This window comes from Ptychodera flava, chromosome 12 (assembly GCF_041260155.1).
Source record: "Ptychodera flava strain L36383 chromosome 12, AS_Pfla_20210202, whole genome shotgun sequence".
NCBI lineage: Eukaryota > Metazoa > Hemichordata > Enteropneusta > Ptychoderidae > Ptychodera > Ptychodera flava.
This window is the reverse complement of record NC_091939.1, coordinates 11,491,348-11,507,269: the sequence shown is the minus strand read 5'-3', so window position 1 is coordinate 11,507,269 and position 15,922 is coordinate 11,491,348. Positions and strand designations below refer to the sequence as shown.

Below are 15,922 nucleotides of genomic sequence, written 5' to 3'. Positions count from 1 at the left end.
GAGAGTTCTTGAAGGTGGTTAAAGAAAATAAACCATTTGGGACAGGGAAAGTGACTGAATAATGGGGTCAGCTTACAAGTGACCTGAACTTTCTGATGTTCTGTGAACATGCTGGCCGCTTAATATTTCTTACTATAATGGGCAAACTGATTATCGAGAATGGCAAATAGCTATGCAAATTATAACATTACTGAGGTGTAGCTTTAATCGTAGCTATATCATATTTAGATAACATAATGAGATTATCACTGATCTTTCATTTTCATCGCACACAGATAAAAATATCTTAAAATTAGACAATTGAAACCGTAGCAGACATAATGGCATGTATTATTAACTGCTTTGAAATAAGATCTTTTGAAATATGAATATCATGGTATGATGGAAGTCCTGTAAAAAATAAAATAAATGTCACTTCTTCCTACAACACTGTCCAGCATGATTTTGTTCAAGAATCCAGCTGAGTCACATACATGCTACTTAACGGGAGAACCATTTGATTTCGGGGGGGGGGGGTATGGAGGATTTTGAGAAAAAAAAAATTGTCACCAGGTGAGAGAGAAGAAAAAAAAAATTGATCCTGTCATGGCCTGAGAAAAAAAAATTGTCATAACAGACAGAAGAGAAAAAAAAATTGTCACAATGCACCAGAAATAAGCAAAATTTGGAAACCTTATTCTCATGTATTCTTTGCCGGCGCGCCGCCATAGGCGGCGCAAATGTTTTACCACAAGCAATTCTTATGTTTCTTTCCCAGCACTTATGATATAAGCATGCACTACATAGGTCTACTTTACACCTCAGTACACTCAATGTTTTCTTCCATTTTCTGACCTAAGAATATCATATTTCAGGATTTCTGTTGCCATATCTCAATGGCATAGGCACTATCTAAAGGGACTATTTGACTTTTGTAAATTGTGAAAATTTAAAACACAAGACAGGAGTCAATAAACTAGTGTTAAAACCAATATTATTTTCTCAATATGAATTTGTTAGAAAGATGTACCTTGACAATGAAAAATTGAGGAACAACAAATATAATGAAATACAATGTGTGAGCCTTGTTTTTCTGACCACAAACACCGGATCGCAAACATACCATATTCAGGCTTTTCATTAGAAGCTGGCAGCTGGAGAAATGACACAAGAAGGTCACAGATTTTCCGTTCCTGTATATTCATTTGTCTTCAGTCTCTGGCAAACAGAACTGTTTTTCACAAATTGTATTGTCATTGTTTGGTTGTTGAATATTGTGACTCAAAAACTGATCATGCAAAAAATGTAAAAAATATCAGTGTTCAATGTCATTTTCAAACAGTTTTTACCGAGTGCAAAATAAACTGAAACTCCTCTCAGATTGCACCATTAAACACATCAATTTCTCAAATTTCCAATACGAGAGGGGGAACCCCCCTCTCGTGCTCTCCCCCCTTGGGGTATTCTAATAGTTTCACTTAGTAAACAAATTAAAAAACTCTCAGATTGCACCAGACTGCACCATTGCACACATCAATATCTTAAAAAATTCCATGTAAGATAGGGGAAAGCCCCTGTGACACTTCCCCCTAAGCCTCTCTCATGTTCTCCCCTGTACTTTCAAATTCTGCCCCGTCAGATATCCTAGTGAAAACCCTGTCATAATATCCATCCAAATTAAACAATATACTATATGGTTTAGATACTGCGTGATCTTTTATATTTTTATTTTATTGCGACTTTGAATTTCATTTTGATGTGTTCACCTTTTTTGAACCATCATGAGATAACTGATGATAGTCTAGCAGGGTACATCAAGATTTGAAAGGTCTTTACTGTTGCTGTAATTACATGTATTGGTATTTAACTTTTCTAAGTGGGGAATGGTCAAAATTTCAGAGTTAGAGAGGGAGGTTACTTAAATTCATCATGGTTGGTGAAGGGGGAGGGTCACTCGAAATTTCGGAGTTTCAGGCCGTCAATAATGACGGCTCCCTTATATACAACACATTACAAACTTGATGACCATAAAAAAAAATTTGCACTGCTACTCCATTTGGAAAAAAAAAATTGATGCAGGTCTGACAGTAGAAAAAAAAAATTGCTGTCACTCTGACAGGAAAAAAAAATTTGCTCCCATTCCCTCTTCCTCCATACCCCCCCCCCCCGAAATCAAATGGTTCTCCCCTAACCAGAGTTCCACTGGACATTGGCAGTGAAACATGACCTGTAAGAGACACTGACCTTAATCCCTTCTTAGGAACTCGATCAGAGAACAGGAGTTAACCACCAAAGGATGCCATTTTTCACATCCCAGTAAACATATTAAACAAAGTCAAAATCTCACACTTTTGTTCAGCAGTTGCATTGATTACACACACTTGCACCTTTCATCATTTGGCAAGGTCTGCATTCATTATCACCCCATATTCTGCTTCCCCAACTCACAGTTGGGAGGGACTTGCTCTTTTCGTGACACGAGGGGTCCCATACCCTCCCATACACGTACAAAGTGTTGGAATTTTCTATCCCAACTAACATGGACCAACATTGGGCAATCACTTTGGTAACTCCTGCCTTTAATTACACAAACATTTCCTAAAATATCACCTCATTTATATAATGCAAGATTAAATTTCTTTTATGAAAAGGTGGTGTGCTGTGCCTGTGATCCCCACTGATGGATTAGTTTACAAAACTTCATTGAAACCACGCAGTCTTCTCTAACTTTCAGTATTGTGATGATGACAAAAAAAAGAAAAGAAATTATTCTGAACAGACAAGTATTCTATTGTTTCCAATGACAATGCCCAAGTTTCACTTGAGGAAATGGGGTCAAAAGGTCAAGAGAATGATTCGAACTTCCACCCAGTATTATGTCCAATGTTAAAACAGTGTCAGAGTATCCATTTCTCAAATGTCTTGGGGACAGTTTTCGGGGAGAACTACAAATCAAACTACTAAAGGCGGATATTACAAAATCTATAATGGTGCTTGTACCGAAGTTGTCAGATTTGATAGTTAAAAGCCTTTTCTCTCCCTCAAAAGTCAAAGTCCGGAACAACATTTCCTGTGAAGTCATCAAATCCTTGGACGTTAAAAAAAATATGGAAATGAGACAGACAGGGAAATCACCCACGACTGAGTGACCAAATGCTGATGTCATCGTTTTGTGCTGTTCCTTATTTGTTCTCGGCAGTAAAAAAATGGAAAGCAATTACTGAACTATTCTGAGCTGAACTATTCTGAGCTGAGAATTCCAAATAATAAAGTTTTAGAGCACACAAGTGACTTGTCTGACTTAAAACTTGTGGGTCAGGGAAGGAGCTGTTCTCAGATTTGAAACGCGAGACTGGGAATTTTCCTTCACTCCGTAAACAGGCCTCCTTGACAATCTAAACACGGCTGTTGGGCTGACAGAGAGCGGTGCCCACAAGATTTATTGGAATATCGCTTCCATATTATGGGATGAAACTGAACTGCTGGAATGCTGTCCCAGCATTCCGCGAGTCAGCTCTCGGCTATGTCACAGTACCAAGCCCACTGATAATACCTTGCACAGTACCAAGCCCACTGATAATACCTTGCGTTGCATCTACTGAGGATGTGGGCCCCGTTCCTCGACAACTGCACGTAACAGTGTTGTTACGTCCACTGCTCATACAATGTTTAATAGGCTATAGACTGCTAGTGAGGTGTCAAAAATAAGTCACACATCAGTCATCTTACTTCACTGAGAGACATTTGATATTCCAAGCCACGAACCAAGTTGATGGCGAATCATGCCAGAGGCAGGAATTCTAATGCCGACTTCACGGGACACTGTTTGCATTCTGATGGGAAAAGGGAATTTTGAGAGCAGAAAATTCAGGGCTAATACAAGAGCATCTATTCACCAGACAACAAGACTTCAGTGCCACATATAGCAACACTCACAGAGTCAAGTATTAAAACCTGTCAGATACACATCTGAAAGGATCTGCTTCCAAAACCACTTCCAGACAGGCATTTTCTACAGGATGCAGACTTCAGGTGGACAATGTCACCATTCAGATCTTTAAGACACTCAGAAGTTAAGACAGCGTGTACCTACCCTAATGGAATAGTTCTTCCTGTCTCTCTGTAGTCCTGGGTGAAACAGACTGAGCAAAATCACACCCAATATGGCTTCTTCAAGTACCAGGGAATTGAATGAGCTAGGGGGACAATCACTTATATATATCCTGCACACAGACGATCCCCAAACCCCTCGTACGTAAAACGTCAACACAGGAAGTGAACAATGACTTGCTTCGCCGATGTCTCCAATTACCGTATTCAGCTGCCAGGAATGCGTCGCCAGTGAACTTAAATGACCTGAATCGATCAGACATCGGCTGAATTTTGTGACTGGGCCAGCTGATGTGTTTTTCGTTGCACTGTGGCACCCCCTTAACTGGATGCCTGTAATTCTATCCTCTGGGCTGAAGCTCTGATAACATGGGGCATTGCAATGGGTGAGCCAGCTCTGTGACTAAGGCAGAAACTTTGACGGCCGATGTACCCATCACATTCAACGCTGAGTTACACAAGTTCAAAAATAAAAGATAAATCTTCACAGTATTCATTTCCTGATTAAATAAATTTTTACCCTTCCTTAATGACTATGACCTTGGCAGTGGTAGGAAAAACATCTAAGACTTTGAAACAGTATTTGACTAAGTTTCAGCTATGTTTTTGCTTTTCATTTCCTGATTTATTTTGAAAAAAGATTTATCTACAAAACCAAACATGAAAACATATCTAAATATATTCACCATATGGAAATGTTTATTTTTCATTCTAAATAAGAAATTTTTATGATCTTTTATATTTTATACAGATATGTATAACAATAATACTTGGCACATAGCTGTCCAATTTATTGCTCCATTCACTATGGCTACTGTAATTTTTCACCGTTTGCTTGTAAAAAATTTGACTGCACATAAATCATAAAACTAGACTACGCAAAACTTTCAGAGATGTCTTCTTTTATTAATGGTCTTGTCATGAAATAGCAATGTGCTAGAATAAAGAATTGTGAATTTAGGTGCAGAGAGCACACACTGAAATAGAAAATTACTTTTTAATTGCAGTAGCGTGCTGTACATTTTCTTTTCCAGGAGAATAAAATTCTACAATTTTTATACACACAAAATTATGACTACACAGATTGCAAAAATTTCAAGATAATTCAGAAGTAGCATTGACTGGTGGTTACTGCCATATTTTGGACTTTTTTCATGGGTATCAGGGATTTTATTAAGAGCCAAATATTCCCAAAGCGGACATTTTCTGTTTCTGTTGAGGAAATTGATGTTGTCTTCGCGTAGGTTCCTGTTTATTACTCAGAATCCCCCCTCCTACATATATTGGTTCAGTCCAAAAATATGTCATACAGCAAGGGCTGACCTACATCGTACATACATGTAAACTGAGATGTAATGCTAAGACTATGAAAACATATGAATTAGAAGGCATGGTTGGTGATTGAACAGAAAATGTAGACATGGATATTTATGTTCACGACCGTCGCGTTACAGACACCCTGCATACTAATGAGTTGTCCACAGGTGCTTTTTTTCTCTCACGTTAACGGTTATTTGTCATCCAATAAAACGCAGGGAAAAATTGACAGCAACAGCGTCAAGCGCTCTGTTGCACCAGATGATCTCAGGAAGGACGACAGCGGCACATATGCTCACCAAATATTTTCATGTTGTCTTCGAAGAATTACGTAAAGTCAAGTGGTAAGATACACTCAAAATTCTATCAGAGAACTTTTACGGCGTATCTCATGGCTGATGATATTTATATGTGCATGCGTGCTTCAGACGAGATCAGAAAGCAATAATGCAGTGATAATCTCTTCTGATGTAAGAATGCGAGTCATCTTTGAGTTCCTATCGCACTAGATTGATGTAACTGGGCTCCACATGAACACCAGACTCATAAATTGACTGGTTTGGGCTGCTTCTCCATGATGTATTTACATGCTCGCATGGGTTGTGGTGGTCATCACAGATCATTATTAGTGAACACTTTAAAATATTTCTTGAAATTTTACCAAATGTAATGCGCAATAGCAGCAATTACACACACAAGTTTTGACAATTTGATAAAATCATAATATTAACTTGATTTTTCACTTGACTTCAAAGCAAAAGCGTTCATCATATTTCAACCTTTATCCTGTCAAGTTCATAAGTCACCATCAGGTCAAGTTCATCAAAACTAGTGAGGCATGACATGTCACCTATGTACGATTTTATCAAAGATTTGAAGATTTGAAGGACCCTGAAAACACAGATACTGTAAACTATGATTTTTACACATTAGACATGCTATTATAATTGATATAATATGCAAAGATGGTGAAAATACCTATCACTTTTCACTAAATTCCACTTTTTATAGACTCGGCACATAGAGAAGTGAAGGGCAAGGCATGTTATGGGTTAAACATGGTCAGAGCATATTTCCAGTTCAATTTTAAAGTCTGCTTTTTAATATTCTTCTGAATGATTCATTCAATATAATTACAGGTGACAACAGCATTGTCATCTGACAATAGTCTGTCATAATGATGCATCATGGGTAATATGTCACATACCTCTAGATTACTGTAGTATTCTAGATTTCTCACTTGTAATTGAAGAGTAATATATTACCTTACAAGTTCTATCACAGTTTTTGAGGCATTTTGTTTTTCAAATCTGAAGCATGTGAAAATTTTGGGGTGAAAAATTATGCTAGAAGCATATATAAAGAATGAATAATTTGCAGATTTGGCACTTTCTGAACATCCTGTTATCAATAACCCATGGAAAATACAAAAACTACACTTATTACTTGTTGAACACACATGATACTCAAGTTTCTCTTTAAAACTTTGGACTTTTCTTACGAAAATGTTACCCTTGTTTATTCAAAATTGAACATTAAAATAATACCTGGTAAAAATCAATTTTTCTATCTGCTTGCATCCATTACAGCTTGCATGAAAAAAATGCGACCTAATTTCATCATCTTATTTTGACTGGCTTGCGGGGAAGCTTTTTTATAGTTTGTCCCTTTTTTTAAATATTTGTGAATTTTGACCTGATGTTTTCGAATGGTATAGTATCTTTTTCACAATATTGGTAAATTTTCACAGAGTACAGCAAGACTATGATTTTTCATCTAAATATCTGTGCATTTATAAAAGAATTTAGCCATTAAAACAAAATCACTTTTCACAAAGGAGCTATCAAACGTTCAAAAAATCCTGAAGAAGACTTCATTGCACACCTTGGTTTTATTACCCTTGAGTCTCACCCTTGAGTCTTTTAAATCCATCTTTGTTAAATACGGTATCAAAAACTTCAGGAGAGGCATGACAAAATGAACACGTATGTCGGGCATATGTGACATTGGCATGTTAAATGCATTCATTTAAATCTCATCATCGTTGGACATTTTTTTTCACTAAGTAAGTCTATCTTTGCTATGACAACACAGCAACAGGATGTAGGCCTACAGTAATGTAATTGGTGTGTTAAGTTTGATGAATTTAGAGATAGACAGCATACAGCTATCAATATTGATATATTTAAATCATTGCTGTTACTGGGCATTTTACTGGGCATTTTTTTCGTTCTATTCTTTCCCAAGGTATGTTGAAAGACAAGTCAAAGTATTTGCCCTGCAGGCTTCAAATACAATCATGGACAACGTTTTTGTTATGAGTAAACTTTGATCAAGACTGAAATTCAGTCGTCAACACTGGAATTATTAGACATTGCACGCATAGCAGGCTGTATTGACGAGTCAAACACTAGGTTTTTCAACATAATTTCGCAAGCAGAACAAGAAACTATATGTTATAAATGGAATAAGATACTGGAAAATACATTAAAAGTTATAACTAATGGGAGCCTTATTACATAATGTGAAAAATATGCATTGTATTTGTTAAGCAAAAGAAAATATACTACACAGTGAAAACATTGCAGACAGATTTACAGGATGTGCCTGTAACAGACCGTGTTCCGACTATGTGACGGGATGTGTGAAATAACCCCTGTTGTATGGAAAGTCAGAAAGATTTCAGATGTACTATCATGTTGTTGCAGGCCTACGTGTTGTGGTACATGAAGACATCTAATATTGAGTAATTTCCCACTGTGTCTCAGCAAGCCAATTCATCCTACAACCAAATTACTGGAACATCGGTGTCACTGACATGGTTGTATCAAGCACTCAATTTTTCAGCTTGTACATTTTTTATGACTTCAGAGATTCATTTTTCAATTTTTTTTGTCATGCATGAACGTGCAAGCAAGCATTGTGTTGTGTGTCTGATCTATATCTAACAGCATCTAATTCTGCATTATAGTCCTGTTAGACTTAGAAACCATGGTAGCTCAGACAGTGTCATAGTCATATGTACAAAGTACTGCATACAAGTGTATTCACAACTCTGTATTCAGCACTGTGCCATATTTTGCTGACACAGCATTATCACTGCAGGGAAATGACAGGTCCTCCAAAGTATAACAACAAATTTTGATAATATCCTCATTATATAGTTTTGTTATATACTTTATATATATGTTATATATTTTCTTATTCTGCTACCTCGAGTATCTTGAAATGCATAGTACACCATGTCAACATAATACAAATTGCACATAATATGCACTGTTATTGTTGAAAATGAATTCTTCTCCAGGCTTTAGTTATCAAACAATAATCTTACACATTCTGTACACCATAACAGCTTGGTGTTGGTGGTTTGAACCACGGTCCCTCCTGTGGAGGGACCGTGTTTGAACACTAGACGTTTTGAAGTGATTTTGGAATACAACAGGAAACTACATTTTAACTACAGAAAATAAAAATACTTGAAAAAACATCAAATGTTGCAACAGAAAGGTTAAAGAGAGAATAAACATATCTATATAAATCTGTCCTGGTCCACAGAATCAAAGACCATGAGAGGTTGTTTGACGTAAATGAACCGATATTAAATTGACTCCTGGTGATATTGCGGTATTCACGTTTTACATCCTGTGACCCTATGCATGCAGAATGAATGATTTGCGCCGAGTGAAGAGAGTTTGAGGAGTCTCTGAGCAAAAAAACATTCACTGCATGTAGTGGGCGCTGTAGACATTCCACGGCACTTGAGAACACTTGTGTGGGAACTTGAGATATGACAGTAGAGTGTTTCACAGAAATTCAAAAATTTATGCCCGGATTCAAAACACGGAAATCATAATATCATGAGTCATACAAGTGAATGTGGTTGAGAATCATTTGTGATACAAACAACTGTGGTTAACATTGATTTGCAAACAATCTATTGGTAAAATGGCTCAATGGGCATATGAAGGGTACTTATTTAGCATTGTCATTTTTATTTTTTTCTTCACTGCACATGACATGTCGTACATAATATCAATAAGTGTAAAATTATCTTTTTTTGATAAAATCTGCAGCAAATGAACTTTATGAGGGCATGAGCTGATCTGATTAAAATCAGATGCAGGGATGTGCTCAGACTGAATTACTACACGTACTGTGCCGTTTGCTGTCCTTACTACAGTGAGGACCAACACAAAACAAATACCTAGGACACAGAAAGAGAAAGTCAGCAAGCCAATCTCTACATCTGATTTCAATCAAAGTGATCTATCAAATGAGTGCAAGTTGATGGTAAAGTAACTGACAGGGGATAGCATGGGTGGGCGTGGCATTCAAGTTTCAGGGAAGAATTTCTGTCAGTGGTTCCCTAGTTTAGAACCTCTCCTTGGTTTCAGTGTATACTGCCCTGCCCCTGAAATCGCGGTGTATCATAATACGAAATCGAGCGCGAGGAAAGGTTCTAGGCTAGGGGTTCTCCGGAATGATAAAATTACATAAATAAGATTTAAAACGCACATGTTGTGATCATAGTTGCTTGAAAGACTGAACACACATGTACGTCATAGTTCCAGAACACACGTACAGTTGTAAGGGGGATAGATTAACATTCCAAAGGGCAGCAATGATGAGTTTCTCATATGCCCATATCCCCATGTACAGTGCAATGTAAATCAGTCTACTGCTGTGCAAATTGCTTATTTAGAATTCACCACAAAGCTCTTGGACTGATGGTGTCCATACAGGATCTTCATTTACACACAATGTGTTTTAAAAATGCTTCAGGGACACTTCATTTCTGCAGCCAAACTTTTACTAATTGTCCTGATTTAAAGTCATCTTGAACAACAACATGAAGCTCTGTGACCTTTGACACTGAATTCATTCACTTTGTTCTTCAAAATGAGTACATTTCGCCAACTTCTCCCTGAAGCAATATGTGGTAATACAAAGGATTAGCACTGCCAACACAAACTGTTGCTGTTGACAAATGAATCCAAGTCCAAACCACAATTCAGATTTCAACAGTGACCTTGGATGTCACACAAAATAACAGCTTTGTTGACAAGTTGAACACCAGAGACATTTCAACATAATTTCGGGAGTAGAACAAGAAAAATTGCATTTTACAAGCAGAACTAAAAAAAGAGAAAATCCATCAACACTACCACCAAACTAGCCTAGATTGCTTTACCGTTTGCTAGATTGCTTTACCGTCCGCTTGCCTCCGTACCTCCGTCCCCACTACTCGTACCTCCGTCCCCACTAGTAGTGGGGACGGAGGTACGGAGGCAAGTGGACGGTAAAGCAATCTAGGCTACCGCCAAACGTACTGCTGCTTTAAAACCACAAGTACAAAAAAACACCAATATACTATTACTAAACTTGAGTCAACTACATCAAGCTTGCAGGCTGATGATAAAAGTGACAAGCATCCTATTCATCCAGCCAATCACCGTCTGTGAACAACCAATTTTATTTCTGTTTTCTTTCTTTGTGTCAGTGGGAAATCATGGTTACCTAACAAACGATGGATAAATATCTATCCATTCAACCATTGAATGGATATACAAATGATTATTGCTTAATATTATATGTACTGTCACACATTAGTGGTGACATTTTTTGCATTGATTACAACACGCATACCTGAAATGTTCGGCATGTATAAAATTCAATATACCAACAAGCCTTTGATGTAACTCAATGAATAATAACACACTGAAAGAAATGAAACTGGACTCATAAACAGTGAAATTTGATGTCGAAGGTCTTCTAGGAGTGATTGAATAATTAATGTATTATATCTTATTATCTATATAATTGTTTTCTTCATAGCTTGAAGTTTCAGCACTTTATTGCTATTAGAAAATTTGACAAGTAGCTATTTCTGTGTCTTTTTTCTTTTTCCTGGGCCACAAAATTCAGTCCAATTGTTCCTCTAAAGACGTAGTATGACCGTGCGTGTGGAAACAGTACTGATTGGGCTAACGTAATAAAATTCACACCGAATTTAAATCAACCACCTTCCCACACTTCAGCTTGATTAGGTTTGAAAGTTTTCGCCAAGAACGTAATTAAATCTGTCACTCAAAGTTAGCTAGCATGTGTGCACACTGTGCCTGTGTGTGTGTCGGTACACATGATTTTCAAAGTAGGGGGCACTTTGTCAGAAATTGGGCAATTTAAACTGCCAGTTCATTGTAAAGCCAATTCTGTCTGATTACCCTATACAAGAAACTCATATTGGGGAAAGCACTTTGTTTCAGTATCAGCAACAAGCACCTCTATCTCGTTCCAAACAATCCACGCTGCACAGCTAGCATGCAACTATATTTTAAACATAACAGTTTTGGGCAAATTTCTTTTTAAATCCCCTTTCTTTATTAACAATACTCAATATATACCCTGCTGTGAAAAAAAAGCTGTACGTTAAATTTCCTTTTACTAGAATAAAAGACAATAATGTTGACATTTTATGATACTTGGTACACCCTAGTTCGAAAAAAATGAAAATTTTGTATTACTTGCTATAAAAGAGTACAATTTGACCTCTGACAAAATTTACTGCAAATGTCATCATCAATTCATGCCAGTTGTCTTTCACTTTGACATTTGATCATCTTGGACAGAACAAGGCCATGAATGCGCAACTATTGACTGAAGAATTTGAAGGATACCGCATTGCTTGTAGTATGATTGATGATTTCTAGTTGTGCTTCGGTCATTGTCAAGCTGAAGACACATATATGTGGGTATGTTAGTGGTGACAGACATGGTGATATTATGAGTGATACCTGTAATGACATGCCATAGTGACACATCGTGAGGTGTTAATGATGTTCAATGATACTGGACTGCCTTCACCGTGACACATTGCTGACACTCATAAATATACTGACAAACATGATGATAGACACTCACATAAACATAGTGATCTTGGTAACTAAATGTACTAACAAATATGATGAAACACACTGACATATGTGCAGTGTCACTGAGATACCTATGAATTTTGTTGATATCCTGTTCACAACGGTATGCCATGATTCACAATGGCTGCACGTTGCCTCGTGGTACAGACCACATCATGGCAGCTTGTATTAAATCATTCAAAGATCAGCACACTCATGGTGAAACTGCGAGGAATCATTTGCGGGCTAAAAATGTTGTAGATGACTAAAATGCTTGAATGAGCCAGCGCGTAGCATAGCATAGATTCAGTGTACAGTAAACAATTCTGGATCAGCTATTTCTGCAACATAACACCCTATTACGTTACATCAGAAGCTTGTTTTTGTTTGCACAGCAAAAGTTCGAAGTGAAGCAAACAAGTTGAAAGTATGATGGTCAGATTTGTGCTCGTCATAACAAAAAAATATATATAAGTAAATCTAGAAAAAAATCGATGTCTAACCAAAAGTTTGGGAAATACAATCAAACATGACTTTCCTATATCAAAATGCTGTTTCAACTGATGAAAGTATACATCTGGCAATTTGGGAAACTGGCTAGACATAAAACTGACCACAATACAACATTAATACTGATCTTACTTATTGCAGGTTGATTTTTTTCATTTCAACATCAGGGTGACCCTTTTATTTTTTTTGTTTCTCATCTCCAGAGGAATACTCGGGCAGGGCGGGCGGTCGAAATAAAAAAAACAAGACCAAAAAAAATCTGTTTTTGTTTCAGTTCAATGTTCTGTCCATTCAGCCTCTACAATTTTTAAGTACAGAAAATCGTGTACTTGTTTCAGTTGTGAGTTCAATGTTCTCTCCATTCAGTGTCACTGTCCATGCAGTGTCACTGCAATTTCTTGTCTTTCACTTCAGTGTTCTGTGCTCTCTGTCCTTTCAGTCTGAGTCGCTACAGTCTCACGATTTGATGATGGTGGTGCTGTTGCTAGGATGATCGCCTCAGAGGCGGGGCTAATAAAAAAGTTTTTTTTTTCATGTCGCAGCTGAAATTTACGGTCGGTCGGGAGATGAGAAACACAAAAATAAAAAAATGTCGCCCTCATGATCAATATCATTGTCTACGTAGGTAATGTCAGGTCTTGTACATTGTGAAAATGCCCTTGGTATTCTGGTATTCCATGATTCCAATAACATGTTTTCCTCATCTCCAGTTCCTCCCCGGCCCCCCTTCCTTGTTATAAAGGTCACATACCATCGAAACTTGACAAGCAGAAGTACCGTTATCAACATGGGACTTCTACTTTCAACAATATCCAAGACAGACTACATATGCATATTCTTTGCTTGCAAATATTCTGAACCATGGATCTGAATAAAATTCTCCATTGATAACAGTCAATCCGATAGTCCATTCAATATAAATATTTAATGGAATGAAGAAAATTGGAAACAGAAAAACTACTTGGGGTTGTTGTCGTTCACATATTCCTGTTCTGTATATTTGTTATGCAAGCTCAATGTGTGAAGGCTAGTGAAAGTGAATCATCATCCAGGCATGACGTTCCAGTTGTCACGCTGTCTTGTTTGTATAACAGGACTAAATATCTGCAAATTCTGCAAAACAATGTAGAAAATCCACTTTCCTTGGAAAATGTCAAGGAAACTAACAAAAATTGCAAGAAAGTTCAATCTAGAATCCAGAACAGGTGGTTATCATAGTTAAAAGCAGATGTTTTATAAAAATAAAATTTTGAGACTTTTTGACAAATCTTGAAGAGTGGACTGTCAGTGTCACAACGGCACCTCCCCTTTCTCCTCCCCACTGTTGGGTTTTATTGCACAGTCTATTTACCACGTTTACTCACGGATAAAATGGCAGTGAGACCAACCACAGTCAGTGCCCGCCCCCTCGTACATGGCGGTCAGTTCATGAATTTTAAAGACACATGCAAAATAAGCGCGGCGTCTGGGTTGCTGATGGCCAACAGCTAGCCAGACAACAATACGAGTGTAGTGCATACGCTAATCACCGCTTTGGACAACTCGTTCGGCACACCTTGCAATCACGTAAACACACCGTGCTGGCGAAATTCAATATGGCCGACTTCCCCCCACGGCCAAGACTTGTTGACTTGACAAATCGCCGGACCGGCTCGCACCGCTACTTGTGAGATCTTTTCCTTCAGACCTTTGGTGATTTACGGGTCAACAGTTTGGCCGAATGACCACGCGAATATTTTTGCGCCCCGGAATGCGCCTGACACAAACATTGTATAAAGAAGAGGCGATCACACAGACAGTTAATGTAAATCTGTAGTGGAGAAATGTCTCTGACGGACAAAACAATATCAACTAGACAACAGCGACACTTCCATTATTAAACTTACCTAGATCATCCATGGTTTTCTCTTAGCTTCAAAGGTAACACAGAAAGCCCAGCCTTGAATTGTACAACGGCGACTGCTTCCGAGACAAGGTGCGGATACGGATGCGCGTACGCTATCTAGATTGGTGCACACCCTTACGAAAGTCACGTGATCTACCCTGATTGCGCGCACACAAAGTGGCATAGATAGGTGACCTCCAAGTGTCTCTACGTACCTGGCCTTGCCTGTCAAAGCTTTGGAGATTTTACATGCCCCAAGTGTGTATACGTATATGGCATGGCAATGCTCCGTGGGATGTTCAAATTTTATTATGTTTTCAAAATAGCCTCCAAGGTTACTACCAAATGTAGAAGTGAGGCGTCAAATGACGAACGCGTGTTTCCTGGCAACCCCGATAACGTTTCTAATGAGTAACATCCGTTTTGTAAATTTGACAAAGAACTTTCAGTTTCCCCTTCGACTGGATAGGCCTACTTGATTACTGCTGCAGCACATGCGAAAAAACTTTAACATAGACGCTCTTCGCCTTCACCATTACAATAAAAACCCCAGGAAGTTTAATGAACCTATAGGCTAACAAAACTTTGTTCATTCAGATTTTTGTGGATTCCATCAGCTTCGGTTTGGAATGATAAATAAGACAATTTTATCACTACGTAACCGATCTTTTGCTTGCCATGTATAGGGCAAACAACTTTAATGTTTCAGGTTTAATTGAAAACAAGAAGGGAGCCAACGACAGACTAGTGCATTTGAGTGTGCAGCTCATGGACAAAACAGCATCACCCACTGTACTGGTTTTAGATTCGTCTCACGTAACTGCAAAGTAAGTGCTATAGACCCGATAGTGAAAGTATATAAAATGGTGTTAAAGTTTAGATGTCGGAAATGTTAAATCGTTAAGCCTGTAGATTATATATAAACAATGCGTTAGAGCAATAAATATGTTACTTGTAAAGCTCGAGATTAGAACTTTCCCCCAATTGATTTTTTTCTGATTTGACAAAGTACCTGTCTTTCGATTGTGTCAGCCAGATTGTCAAGGTTTATCCGCTAAAATATCTCTCTCTCTCTCTCTCTCTCTCTCTCTCTCTCTCTCTCTCTCTCTCTCTCTCTCTCTCTCTTGTTATGGCGGTGAAGAAAATCTCCTTCAAGGTCAAGGCAGACATATGTGTAAACTAAAACATATGTGTAAAGTAAACTATT

The 15,922-nt window shown here is 37.8% G+C and overlaps 1 protein-coding gene across 4 annotated transcripts in view; it reads right to left on the bottom strand.

The window, feature by feature from the left end:
- LOC139144999 (paxillin-like) overlaps positions 1–15,028 on the bottom strand; it is a 38,675-nt gene extending 23,647 nt beyond the window's left edge. The window contains exon 1 of one of the 4 annotated variants that reach the window (XM_070715882.1): positions 14,717–15,028. The gene's annotated coding sequence lies outside the window, so the exon portion shown is untranslated. Of the gene's footprint in view, positions 1–4,072; positions 4,385–14,716 lie in introns of those variants that run through there. The other 3 variants (XM_070715884.1, XM_070715883.1, XM_070715885.1) reach the window with 3 other exon arrangements.
- Between the last annotated feature and the right edge of the window lie 894 nt (positions 15,029–15,922).